This window comes from Oryx dammah, unplaced genomic scaffold (genome assembly GCF_014754425.2).
Source record: "Oryx dammah isolate SB20612 unplaced genomic scaffold, SCBI_Odam_1.1 HiC_scaffold_22, whole genome shotgun sequence".
NCBI lineage: Eukaryota > Metazoa > Chordata > Mammalia > Artiodactyla > Bovidae > Oryx > Oryx dammah.
Window position 1 is genome coordinate 12,840,600 of NW_024070206.1, and position 14,962 is coordinate 12,855,561.

General features: G+C 37.7%; 1 protein-coding gene across 3 annotated transcripts in view; it reads left to right on the forward strand.

Moving 5' to 3' along the window:
- Positions 1-14,962, forward strand: part of DYM (dymeclin) — a 388,874-nt gene that overhangs the window by 22,480 nt on the left and 351,432 nt on the right. The gene's annotated exons all lie outside the window — the stretch shown is intronic.

Sequence of the window (14,962 nt, forward strand, 5' to 3'; positions counted from 1 at the left end):
CATACCTTGCTTTTTTCTTCTTGCTTGCTGTCCTTGCTTTTTTCCCCACAGTTAATATGTACCTGCCTTATTCTTTTAAGTGACTGTAGAGTATCAATGTGCGCTCAGTAGCTCAGCTGTGTCTGACTCTTTGTGACCTCATGGGGTATAGCCTGCCAGGCTCCTCTGTCCATGGGATTCTCCAGGCTAGAATACTGGAGTGAGTCGCCAGTCCCTTCTCCAAGGGATCTTCCCGACCCAGGGATCAAACCAGTGTCTCTTTCATGGCAGGCAGATTCTTTACTGCTGAACCCCTGGGGAAGCACCAAGAGTATCCACAGTATATGAAATCAGTTTTTTATTGGTGAACATTTAGATTGTTTCCAATATTTTCTTATAACAGATAATGCTGCATATATAATTTCTCATGCATACAAGTAAATTTCTAGTATGAATTCCTCAAAGTAGAATTGCTGGATTAGAGGTTATGTGCATTTGTAATTTTGATAGATATTACCAAACTGCTTCATGGAAGTTGTACTAATATATACTTCTACCATTAATATATGAGGAGGTCTGCTTTCCCACCCCTTTATCAGTTTAATGCATTTTTAGACTCTGGCCTTTGCCATTTTGGCAGGTTAAAACCAGTATTTCCTTTTCAACTATTATAAAAACTGACCAACATATAACTATATAGAGTGACTAGAATGTTGAATTCCTGTCATTCAGTATGTAGATTTTAAGGATTTTTATTTATTTTTAATAGTTTTATTATGATAGACTGAACAATGGCCCCTTAAAGATATCTGTGGCCTAGTCCCTGAAATCTTTGACTATGATGATATGTTGTAGCATGTATCAATATTTCATTCATTTTTATTCCTGATTAAGATTCATGTATATGAATATACAATTATTTGTTTATTCATCAGTTAACATCCATTTGGATTATTTCCATATTTACTTCATCTATATTTTAAAATATTCTAAAGTAAAGTAAAATACAGACATTTTCTTTATAATCATAATACCATTATCACATCTTAATAATCACAAAATTAACTGAAAGTGAAAGTGAAGTTGCTCAGTTGTGTCCGACTCTTTGCGACCCCATGGACTGCAGCCTACCGGGGCTCCTCCCTCCAGGGGATTCTCCAGGCAAGAGTACTGGAGTGGGTTGCCATTTCCCTTCTCCAGGGGATCTTCCCAACTCAGGGATCGAACCTTGGTCTCCCGCATTCCAGGCAGATGCTTTAACCTCTGAGCCACCAGGGAGTGGTAAAAATTAACAGTAATACCACACAAAATAATAATAGTTTCACTTACCCAGTCCTTCTTAAAATTTCCCTAGTTGTTTTGTAGTTTGTTTTTTACAGTTAGGAAATAAATAAGGTGTATACATTGCATTTGGTAGTTATATTTCTTGAATGTCTTTAATCTCGAATAGAGATATATTTCCCAACTCCTGCCACTATTTTTTTTTTTCCCATATGCCTATGCTGTTCATTATTTTTTTCTTTTAAGAAACTAGGTCAGTTTTTCTGTAGACTGTTCCACCTTCTAGATCTACCTGACTACTTCTTATATTTTGTTTTTTGTTATTTGAATTTTCTATAAATTGGACATCAGATTTAAAGATGATAAAATTTGAGTTAAACATTTTTGGTAAAAGTAATTCATAAGTGATGCTAGGTACCTTATATTGTGTTCAATTAGGATACAGAAAATGTGCAGTCTTAATCAGTTATCATGTTAAGACTGAGAGGTTTGGTTGTGGTTTAGCATCCATTGATGATTTTGGTTCCAATCACCTATTTCATAAGAGATTACAAAATGGTATTATTTTTAATTTGGTCATTTCTTGTGCATTTATTAACTGGAATTCTCCTGTAAAGGAGTGCTTTCATGAATTAAGTTATAGTAAAACATAGTTTTTATTATATTATTAATAAAGGGAAACAACTCTTTTCTTCTATTGATTCTCAGTAATGAAAATGGTACAATAGTGAGAACTAAGTCTGTATTTCTTCTCTCGCTGACCCTAGAGTTGGAAGAGCTGTCTCTCTGTCTTTTGACTATGAATTAAATATATATATGTAAAATGTATGTATATGTGTTATCCTTTAACAATCAAGGTTATGTTTATTTTCATATGTTTGAGGATTAAGGATTATTGGCATTTGCTTTTTGTAAATTGTTTATGTATTTTGGCAATACATTTTGATTTCTGAGTTGTAGATATAGTTGGATTGGACTCTACAAGATTGACTTAGTTTACAGTTTTGTGATAATGTGAGTTAGTTATATATTATGGGAAGTGGCTACACGTTAGTGCTTCTGAGATCCTTGGAAAATTAAAGGTGGTTGTGGATTGATGAGAGGTCAAACTGAAGATGAGCTATATAGTATCGGTATATTTTGAAATCATTTCCTTAATCCTGAAGGAATTATCATTAAGTATCTCTGCTCATATTGTAATAAGACTCAGAGGAAAAAAGAGCATATAAAGAGAATATTATTTATTATTCAAAATAAATTTTCTTTTCACTTATGTAGACTGTACTACAATCCATTTGTGCTCTGCCAAAAGACATTAAAGAAGACTTAACTGAGTTCACATGTCCAGAGCGTCCAACAAGGTCCTTCCTTGTGGTGGTAGTGTGAGAGCAGAGTATGAACTGCAACAGCTGGAGTTGTGGTAGGACAGGCATTTAGGAAGTTTTGTCCCCTCTTGACGGTTAGCTGAAAGAAGTGCAGCTGAAACTGTAACCATAGGAGACATTATGCTTCCAGAAAAAAACCACAAGGAAAAGTACTGCAAGCAATGATAGTAGCTGTTGGATTGGGCTCTAAAGGAAGGGTAGAGAGATTCAGCCGGTTAGCGTGCAAGTTGGAGATAAAGTTCTTCTCCCAGAATATGGAGGCACCAAAGTAGTTCTAGATGACGAGGATTATTTCTTATTTAAAGGTAGATAAAATTTGAATGGGAAAGAAAAAAATTAATAGCTAAAGTGGAGATCAGCCCTGGGATTTCTTTGGAAGGAATGATGCTAAAGCTGAAGCTCCAGTACTTTGGCCACCTCATGTGAAGAGTTGACTCATTGGAAAAGACTCTGATGCTGGGAGGGATTGGGGGCAGGAGGAGAAGTGGACGACAGAGGATGAGATGGCTGGATGGCATCACGGACTTGATGGACGTGAGTCTGAGTGAACTCCGGGAGTTGGTGATGGACAGGGAGGCCTGGCATGCTGCGACTCATGGGGTCGCAAAGAGTCGGACACGACTGAGCGACTGAACTAAACTGAAAGTGCTCTTAGATGGAAAGGAGGAAGAAGATTGTGTATGTGTGTGTGTACTTGATTTATGCAGAGCTGGCACTTCAGAGCTTTGGGAAAAGGATGAACTTCTAAGCAATAGTGGTGGAAATAAATTGTTAGCCATTATTGTCTATTTCTTGACTTCTGCTGGTACCTTGCAGTTTGAATTATTATGGCTTTATAGTTTGTTTTGCTAATTATTGCTTTTTCTCAAAGATCCTTTGTTGTTCACATGTATTCTTCATGTCATTTTTTTGTTAATTCATCCTCATTTATAAAGGAACCTTAGAGTAAAAAGCTGTAAAGTGAGTAAACTGTACATTACGGTGGAAGAGGGATAGCTAGTCAAAATATCCAGAAAAGCTTTGTTCGTGGTGGTGCGTATACTTTTGTCACTTTGTTTGAAGTTCCTCTCTCCTCTCCCCTGCCCTCAGCTCCTCAGTGCTAGTATTTGGTATGTGACCTGTAGAATGTTAACAATGAGCAGGCCTTGAAGTGGAAGGTGCCACTTCATTGATAGTCAGGGATGGTATTACTTACTTTATGAATTTTTCAACTCTAAGATGAATATATCTGTAGGGAAGACTCTGAATCCAAACATTTCTGAGATTGCTCACTCCTGGAATTCCTTGGATCCCATATGTTCTTTCCTCAAGTGCAGCCAAAAATTGGTGTCTGCCAACTTTTTTTAGAAGCACTAAGTCCTTTAGGACTAATCTAATCTTCCCTTACTGTAAACTGTTTTTGGCACCAAGGTAGCAAGATTTTGTTATAGTTTCCAGGCATGGTTGAAAAATGTTCAGATTCTTCAATAGTTTTCAACTTTTCACCTTATTAAAATTCCTTGTGAAGCGAAGGTGTGAAATAAAATCAAGATTAAATCTAGAGTAAATTTTAAGTAATATACTGCTTTTCTTAATAAAGTGTTTTAAAATTATTTATATGACTGATTTCATACTAAAGTGAAAAGGGAAAGTGTTCATTGCTTAATCATGTCTGACTCTTTGTGACCCCATGAACTGTAGTCTGCCAGACTCCTTAGTTCATGGAATTCTCCAAGCAAGAATACTGGAGTGGGTAGCCATTCCCTTCTCCAGGGAATCTTCCTGACCCAGTAATCGAACCCAGGTTTCCTACATTGCAGGCAGATTCTTTACCATCTGAGCCACTAGGGAAAATATAGCAACGAAATCAAAATCAATGCAGAGCTAAAGACAGAGGTAGTAAAATCATCTTTGTCTGCAGTAAATAGTTAAGAGATACATGAAACAGAGTTGTAAAATATGATGTCCAAACACTAAGCTATATATATTTCAGTTCAGTTCAGTTGCTCGGTCGTGTCCTACTCTTTGCGACCCCATGAAATGCAGCACGCCAGGCCTCCCTGTCCATCACCATCTCCCGGAGTTCCCTCAGACTCACGTCCATCGAGTCAGTGATGCCATCCAGCCATCATCCTCTGTCATCACCTTCTCCTCCTGCCCCCAATCCCTCCCAGCATCAGAGTCTTTTCCAGTGAGTCAATTCTTCGCATGAGGTGGCCAAAGTACTGGAGCTTCAGCTTTAGCATCATTCCTTCCAAAGAAATCCCAGGGCTGATCTCCTTCAGAATGGACTGGTTGGATCTCCTTGCAGTCCAAGGGACTCTCAAGAGTCTTGTCCAACACCACAGTTCAAAAGCATCAATTCTTCGGCGCTCAGCCTTCTTCACAGTCCAACTCTCACATCCATACATGACCACAGGAAAAACCATAGCCTTGACTAGAACACCCCACTTACATCAGTGGACAGATCATCCAGACAGAAAATTTGTAAGGAAACCCTGGTCCAGATGACACATTAGACCAGATGATTGATACATACATATACATACACACATACATCCATACATATAAACATTCTATCTAAAAGCATGAGAATACGCACTCAAGTGCACATGGAACATTCTCCAGGATAGATCACATGGTAGGCCACAAAATAAGTCTTAGTAAATTTAAGAAGATTGAAATTGTATCAAGCAATATGAGACTACAGATCAGTTATAAGAATAAAGAAAACTACAGAAGACTCCAAATGTATGGATGGTAAACAATATTCACTAAACTCTCTAGCCCATTATATGTCCATTTTATTGGCATATAATTGTTCATAGTAATCTCTTATAATCCTTTGTATTTCTGTGCTATCAGTTGTAATTACCTTTTCATTTCTAGTTTTATGAGTCCTCTTTTTCTTGATGAGTCTGGCTAAAGGTTTATCAATTTTATTTTTTCAAAGAATCAGCTCTTAGTTTCATTGATCTTTTCTGGTGTTTTAGTCTCCGTTTCATTTATTTCTGCCCTGATCTTTATTACTTCTTTCCTTTTTACTAACTGGGTTTTGCTTCTTTTTATAATTCATTTAGGCATAAGGTTAGATTGTTTGAGATTTTTGTTGTTTCTTGGGATAGGCTTTTATCTCTATAAACTTCCCTCTTAGAACTGCTTTTGTTGCATCCCAAAGGTTTTGGATCATTGTATTTCTTTTTTCATTTATCTTCAGGTTTTTTTTTTTTTTTCTTTGATTTCTTCAGTTACCTAGTAGTTACTTAGCAACATATTGTTTACTGTCTATACATTTGAGGTTTTCTGTTGGTTTTTTCTTGAAACTGATCTCCAGTCTCATATTGCTTGATAGGATTTCAAGAAAAAAATGGATTAATTCCTAGGATATGCAATCTTCCAAGACCAAATTAGCAATAAATAAAGAATATGAGCAGACTGGTTACCAGTAATGAAATTGAATCGGTAATCAAAAAGCTCCCCAAAAACAAAAGTCCAGGACCAGATGGCTTCACAAGTGAATTCTCCCAAACATTTAAGGAAGAACTAACACCTACTCTTCTCAAGCTATTCCAAAAAAACTGCAGAGGAAGGAACACTTTTGAACTCATTCTGTGAGACCAGTGTCACTCAGATACTGAAAGCGGATAAAGACCACACACAAAAAAGAAAATTACAGGCTAATATCACTGATGCAAAAATTATCAACAAAATATTAGCAAACTAAATTTAGTAATACATTAAAAGGATCATACACCATGATCCTTGATGAAAGTGAAAGAGGAGAGTGAAAAAGTTGGCTTAAAGCTCAACATTCAGAAAATGAAGATCATGGCATCCGGTCCCATCACTTCATGGGAAATAGGTGGGGAAACAGTGTCAGACTTTATTTTTTTGGGCTCCAAAATCACTGCAGATGGTGATTGCAGCCATGAAATTAAAAGACGCTTACTCCTTGGAAGGAAAGTTATGACCAACCTAGATAGCATATTCAAAAGCAGAGACATTACTTTGCCGACAAAGGTCCGTCTAGTCAAGGCTATGGTTTTTCCAGTGGTCATGTATGGATGTGAGAGTTAGACTGTGAAGAAGGCTGAGCACCAAAGAATTGATGCTTTTGAACTGTGGTGTTGGAGAAGACTCTTGAGAGTCCCTTGGACTGCACGGAGATCCAACCAGTCCATTCTAAAGGAGATCAGTCCTGGGTGTTCATTGGAAGGGCTGATGCTAAAGCTGAAACTCCAGTACTTTGGCCACCTCATGCGAAGAGTTGACTCATTGGAAAAGACTCTGATGCTGGGAGGGATTGGGGGCAGGAGGAGATGGGGACGGCAGTGGATGAGATGGCTGGCATTGCCGACTCGATGGACGTGAGTCTGAGGGAACTCCGGGAGATGGTGATGGACAGGGAGGCCTGGCGTGCTGCAATTCATGGGGTCGCGAAGAGTCGGACACGACTGAGTGACTGAACTGACTGACTGACTGACTTCATGATCAGTTGGGATTCATCCCAGGGATGCAAGGATGATTCAGTATCCACAAATCAATATGATATACCATATTAACATATTGAAGACCAAAGCGTATGATCATCTCAGTAGATGCAGAAAAACTGACAAAAATTCAGCATCCATTTATGATTAAAAAAAGAAACCCCTCAACAAAGTGTAGATATAAAGGGAACATACCTCAATATATGACAGGCCCACGTCTAACATCATACTCTGTGGTGAAAAATTCAAAGCTTGCTCTAAGATTAGGAACAAGACAAAGCTGTCCAATATTGTTCACTATTTTGTTCAACAGAGTATTGGAAGTCCTAGCCAGAGCAGTCATAACAAGAAAAAGAAATTAAAGGAGTCCAATTTGGAGAGGAAGAAATAAAACTGTCACTCTTTGAAGATGACATGATAATATGTATAGAAGATTCTAAAGATACCACCAAAAAACTATGAGAACTAATAAATGAGTTCAGTAGAGTTGCAGGTTACAAAATTAGTATACAGCAATCTGTTGTGTTTCTGTACATTAACAGTGAACTATCAAATAGAAATTAAGAGAATAATCCTATTTAAAATTGCATCAAAAATATTTGGGAATAAGTCTAAACAAGGAGGTAAAAGATGTATACTCAGAAAACTATAAGACACTGATGGAAGAAATTGAAGACAACACAAACAAATGGAAAGGTATACCCTCCTCATAGATTGGAAGAATTAATGTCGTTAAAAAGACCACACTCCAAACGCATTCTATAGATGTAGTGCAGTCCTTATCAAAATACCAATGGCATTATCTGTGGACACACACAAGACACTAAAGAGCCAAAAATATCCTGAGAAAAAACAACAAAACTGGAGATATCACATGCTCTGATTTGAAACTATACTACAAAACTACAATGATCAAAAAAAGCATGTTACTGGGACAAAAACAGACACAGATCAGTTGAACAGAATTGAGAACCTAGAAATAAACTCATGCACTTATGTTCAGTTAGTCTATAACAGATGAGGCAAGAATATACAGTAGGGAAAAGAAAATCTCTTCAGGAAGTGGTGCTGGTAAGACTGGACAGCTACATGTAAAAGAATGAAATTAGAGCATTCTTTAACACCGTATACAAAAATAAAACGGATTAATTACTTGACATAAGACCTGAAACCATAAAACTCCTAGAAGAAAACATGGGTAGCATATGCTCTTTGACACTGATGTTAGCAGTATTTTTTGTGTATGTCTCCTCAGGCAAGGGAAACAAAACACAAATAGACTAGTGGGACTCAATCAAACCAAAAAGCTTTTGTAAAGCAATGGAAACAATTGAGAAAATGAAAAGGCAGTCTACTGAATGGGTGAAGATGTTTGCAAATGATCTATCAGATGAGGGATTAATATCCAAAATGAATAATATAATGAGGGATTAATATCCAAAAAGAACTCAGACATCTTAACATTAAAAAAAAGCAACCAGTTTAAAAAAAAATGGGTAGAGAACCTGGATACACCTTTTTCCATAGAAGGTGTACAGATAGCCATTGGACACATGAAAAGATATTCAGTACCACTGATCATCAGGGAAATGCAAATGACAACCACAGTGAGACACTACCTCACATCTGTCAGAATGGCAATCATCAGTTCAATTCAGTCGCTCAGTCATGTCCGACTCTTTGCGACCCCATGGACTGCAGCACGCCAGGCCTCCCTGTCCATCACCAACTCCTGGAGTTTACTCAAACTCATGTCCATTGAGTCGGTCAAAAAGACAACAAATACGTGTTGGTAAGGATCTGGAGAAAAGGAAACCCTTGTGTACTGTTGGCAGGAATGTAAATTGGTAAAGTCTAACTGTGGTGCTGGAGAAGATTGTTGAAAGTTCCTTGTACTGCAAGATCAAACCTGTCAGTCCTAAAGGAAATCACCCCTGAATATTCATTGGAAGGACTGAAGCTGAAGCTCCAATACTGTGGCCACCTGAGACAAAGAGCTGACTCGTTGGAAAAGAGTCCAATCTTCCTGATGCTGGGAAAGATTGAAGGCAGGAAGAGAAGGGGATAACAGAGGATGAGATGGTTGGATGGCATCACTGACTCAATGGACATGAGTTTGAGCAACTCTGGGAGATGGTGAAGGACAGGGAAGCCTGGCATGCTGTAGTTCATGGGGTTGCAAGAGTTGGACACGACTTAGCAACTGAACAACAACAACAAAGTCACTATGGAAAAAAGTATGGAGTTTCCTCAAAACATTAAAAATAGAACTACCATACAGTCCAGCTATTGCCCTTCTGGGTATTTTTCCAAAGAAAAAGAAAATGAGATACATGAGTCCCTATGTCCATTGCAGTATATTTACAATAGCCAAGAAGTGGAAGAAACTGAAGTGTTTGATGATTGCTGAACATACTATCAGAATTCATATAGCCATTTACTTTTACCATTTGTATTGCTTCCAGTGTTTTCCTATTACATATAATACAGGAATAGCCTCATATGTATGATAGAAGTGATTTCTATCCTGTGAATAAAGGATGGTAAAATGACTTCCATTAATTCTTTCAGTTCATGTTGGCAGGGCATGAGAAACAAGTGTTAACAGGTCAGGAAGATACTTTATGGAGCACTGATAGTGCTTCCACACGTATTTCTTGTTTTTTTGAAAACTGATAAGGCTGGTCACATGTGGTGGCCTGGCAGTTCGGAGGGTCTTTTGACCACAGAGGACTGACTGGAAAGATCAAAATCTGTCCGCGTGTCCCCCATTTTGGTACATTTGTTGGAAAGCTGAGGAGTAGAATTGTGATTCCTTGTGGGTTCTTGTTAAGTGGATTTTGGTGAAAGCATTATTTTAAGTTTTCTTTAGGGTAAGTGAGTGGTAGACTGAAAAGTCAACAAACGTTTACTAACACGCAAATCATCATTTTGTGGTTCATGCACTCTAGTGATAGAGACGAACAAGTTAACTAAGTAAAATGCAGCATTTAGAATATTAGAACATGAAAATAAAGGAAGAAAAGTTGAAAGATGTGAAAGGGAGACTAAAATGTGAGGCAACTTTGATACTTCACGGTTTAAACTTCACACATTGTAATAAAAAAATTGATGTTGATTAAAAATAGACATGCACAATTGAACTATGTCTAAATGCTGTTTCTTGACTTTGTAATCCACAGATTTGCAGTAAATCCCTAAATGTATTTCATGTAATGTATAAATAACAAAGATATGAAACATATTAAAAACCGATATCTACGTCTCAGCTAAAAAAAGAATGCTTTCTAAAACTGTTTTTGTTTAGTTGGTAAGTCATGTCTGACTCTTTTCATGACCCCATGGACTGTATAGCTTTCTAGGCTTCTCTTTCCATGGGATTTCCCAGGCAAGAATACTGGAGTAGATTGCCAAAAGCTTTTGTTTTAAATTGATATTTGATTAGAGCATTAACACTGAATGAACTTAGCTTCCTAGATTTGAGAGCAGTGCTGAGCAGTGTAGTGATACCTTGTACACTTACCAGGAATGAGAATCATTTTACCAAAAAGTGGGCAAAGCGTAGAGAATAGAAACAGCAGAACATGATCGGGGGAGCGTAGATTTTGGAGTCAGGCTGACTGTGTCTTGCACCTCAGCTCTGCTGCTTATTAGCTCTGTGAATTTAGAGTGTGTGCATGTGTGTCCAGTCCTGTCTGACTCTTTGTGACCCCATGGACTGTGGTCCATCAGACTCCTCTGTCCATGGGCTTCTCCAGGCAAGAGTACCAGAGTAGGTTGCTGTTTTCTCCTCCAAGGGATCTTCCCAACCGAGGGATCAAACCCAAATCCCTTGTGCCTCCTATTGTTGGCAGGTGATTCTTTACCATTGAGCCACCTGGGAAGCATAGGGAAGCCTCTTAATCTCACTGAGCTTGTTGATGGTTCTGTAAAATGGCAATGATATCACCTACCATGTAGATTTGTAGGGTGGAGAAAATCCATAATGCACATAAAGTGTCTGACTTTCCTCTTCTCTCCCATTAATGTAAAAGATCAAGGTCTCTGTCTTGAGAGTTACTCTAAAATACTTGGGTGAAAGTAAGCAACACAGATTTAACCAATTTTCTTATGACTATTTTATTCTCTGATTGAAAATTGTATGACTCTGTTGAATTAATCGTTCAACTATTTTAAAAATTAGGCCAAACACAGAGTATGGTAATATTTGTCAATGTCCTTTTTATAAAGGCTACTTTTTAGAAACCTTTATTGCATAATGAAAATTGTATTATGTATACTGAGCACTAGATGGTGCTCAAATAAGGCAAGAAGGCACCTTTTGGCACAGTCACACAATCACTAAGCTTATTTTTTCTCAGTACCAAAGTAATGCATGTTCATTTTTAGTACCTTTATATACAGGAAAGCTCAAGGAAGGCAAAAAAAAAGATTAAAATAATACTAATCCAAAGTAACTGTTGTTGACTTTTGGTGAATATCTTGTCAGTTGTCTCATTTAAAAATGCTTGCACCATATTCCACACATTGTTTCGTTAACTCACATGTTCTCATGTCATTGTTTTCACATCACATAATTTTAAGTGATTATAGGATGTTTTGTCTTATAGATGTCCATAATTTATATCATTGAACGTTTTGGTTGTTTCATTTTTTTTTTTTTTATTAAGTGTAAAACTATGATGAACTTCATTGCAGTCAAGTCTTTGTGCTATCCCTAGTTGTATATCAGGGCTTCCCTGATAGCACAGATGGTAAAAGATCAGTCTGCAGTGCAGGAGACCCCAGTTCGATTCCTGGGTTGGGATGAACCCCTGGAGAAGGGATAGGCTACCCATTCTGGTATTCTTGGGCTTTCTTTGTGGCTCAGCTGGTAAAGAATCCACCTGCAATGTGGGAGACCTGGGTTGGATCCCTGGGTTGGGAAGATCCCCTGGAGAAGGGAGAGGCTACCCACTCCAGTATTCCAGCCTGGAAAATTCCATGGACTGTATAGTCCATGGGGTTGCAAAGAGTCGGACAGGACTGAGTGACTTTCACTTTCACTAACTGTGTAACTAGAGTGAGTTCTTAGTAGTTGATTTGCTGGTAAAACAGTCTTTTTTTTTTTTTTTTTTAAATCACACAAATCTTTCATTGTCTAAAAGTTAGAAAATACAGAAACAAAAGGGAAAAGAATAGTGTATCCACATCACATAGAGATAACCACTTTTGATATTTTGGTATGTTTTTCCATACTTAAAAAAAATGTTCATCTGGTTGCATTGGGTCTCAGTTGCATCGTGCGGGATCTTGCGTGTGGCGTGCTGACTCTCTAGTTGTGTGTCGGCTCAGTAGTTGTGGCATGTGGGCTCTCTTATTGTATGCCTCCCATTTGTTAGGCACTGTTTTTAACGGCTGGAAACTTTGTAGTGAACATGAGGGACAAGGTTCCTGTCCTCAAGCAGCTTATATCTTAGTGGAAGAGATGGGCACTAAACAAGTGAAGAAATGAATGCATAAAGTCATTTCTGAAAAATGAAGCAGAGCAAGCTCATAGAGAGTGGTCGAATGGGAGCAAATGCCAGTGGGAGATTTCTTTAGCCAGAGGGTCTTGGGGAAGCAGCATTTAAGCAGATGTGAGTGAAATCGGGGAGCCCTGCATGTTCTGGGGAAAGAGTATTCCACCAGATAGAAGGAACAGCAAGTGTAACAGACTTGAGGCAGGACTGCGTTCTGCATGTTAGAGGAATAGCAAAAAGGCCAGTGTGGCAGAGCAGTGAGCAAGGAAACAAATTACATAAGGACTTTTGGCCATGGTGAAGGTTTTTTTGCTGTGTGGTACTGCAGAGACGAGCATGCTTTCATGTTGGTATTTGGGAATTTAGTCTAGTCTGCTGTAATTTATTAACTCTCCTATAATGTGGAAAGGTTTTACTCACATAGTTTGTTTATTGTGGTATCATTTACATGATATAAAACTTATTTTAGCCATTTTTCTTTTCAGTTTAGCCATTTTTAAGATGCGGTGGCATTAAGTACATTCCCAGTGTTTTACAGTGATCACTGCTCTTGATTTCTAGAACTTTCCCTCATCTCAAACAGAAACTGTGCACATTAAACTCCCTATTCCCCCACTTCCCAGACCATGGTAATCTGTACTCTACTTTTTGTCTGTGAATTTGCCTATGCTCAGTACCATGTATAAATGGAATTGTTTAATATTTATCCTTTTGTGTCTGACCTTTTTCACTTAGCATAATATTTTCAAGGTTAATTCATGTTGTAGTTAGCACACATCAGAATTTCCTTTCTTTTTAGAATGAATAATATCCATTGTATGTATTTCCCACATTGCATAGTGTTTTTTTTTTAAGTATCAGTTTGTTGTACTTTTTATATTTCTTTTAAATAAATGCCTTTCATTTCTCTTCCACATTGTTAGGTTCTGGTTCTCTCTCTTGATTTCCTCTTTTCAGGGATCCTCTTTGCATTATAAAGAATATGTTCATTCTCCTAAGAGACTGGACTGATGTAAACACGAATGTTAATTTAGCAGTTACTTATCGAGTACGTGCTATGTGCGAGGTGCTGGGCTCACTGCCTTCTCAAATCAAGTCTGTGAAGTTGGTACTGTTAATATCCCTCTCTGTCAGAAAACAGGCTTGGGAAGGTTTTCCCAAGTCACATGGCTAGTAGTTAGCATGGACCAGATTCAAACCACCTTCATGTATCTTCAAAGATGAATTCTGTTGGGTATCATGCTACATGGTCTCCATTTGGAAGTACAGACTGATCACTGTCTGAGCTTCAGATAATGGCTAAAGAGATGCAGCATGAACTTACAGATGCTCATCTTCAAGAAAACAGTCCCCAGGTTTATATACTCACGTTTTCAAGCACTTTGAAAATGAGGTTTGTAACAACACATACTTTGTTTGAGTGCCATTATTCACAATATGAATGTAATAAATATATTATTTACAGTTAATATTGATGGATAACCTTGTCTCAAGTGGAGTGTGTCTTCTCTGTTTAAGGGGAGCTGCCAGAATGAGCCTTTCTCAGAGTTTCTTGATCTGTTTCCTCAATTGAGAAACAGGAAAAGAGACTTTGACTAAATTCGGTCACAAGTTTTTAACTGACAGAAACTATTAAGTGACTATACATTTTTTTTCTTTGAATTTTTGATGCCTGTCTCTGCTTTCATATTTTTATTGTCTTTGGCCCACTTTATGTATGATTTTATTAGAGCTTCTCAAGTTGAAACAATCTGCTCTGTCATTAAGGTGGGCCTGGGATAACTTCGAAACCGTTTCCTAAACTCTGGTTTTTTCATCATATGTTCACTTGAATGGTGACCAAGATAGTGTACTTGGCCATTTTTCTAAGGGAATAAATAACTTGAGACTATTTTTTGCGTCTTATTTTCCCAAGTTGAGGAACCAAAAGAAGTTCAGTTTTTACATCTTGAGTCAAAACCTTTGTTCCCCTTTGTTTTATTTATATACTTTTCTATGCAGAATCATTTGAAAAGATGCTTGAGTTTGTCCAGGGTTGATTGCTCCCTTAAACTAAAAGCTTAAGTGGGGGAAGACAACTAATACTGTTTAAAGCATTAAAACAAGGGAGAAAATGAGTTTTGCTCCAAGTGTACCCTTCTTTCCTTTTCTCACTGTGTTGGTTGGAATCTGAATTTTTAAGTCATTTTTTCTGTTGCTTTCTTGAGGAAAAAAATGCTGTATGATCTTGCTGGTAGTTGCTGAAAATTTGACATTTTAATAGTTAGGGTTTCTTTCATTTTGGCAGTTGAATGACAGCATATAGGATTGTCTGTGAATCACATGAATATAAATACTTTTTGGTTCT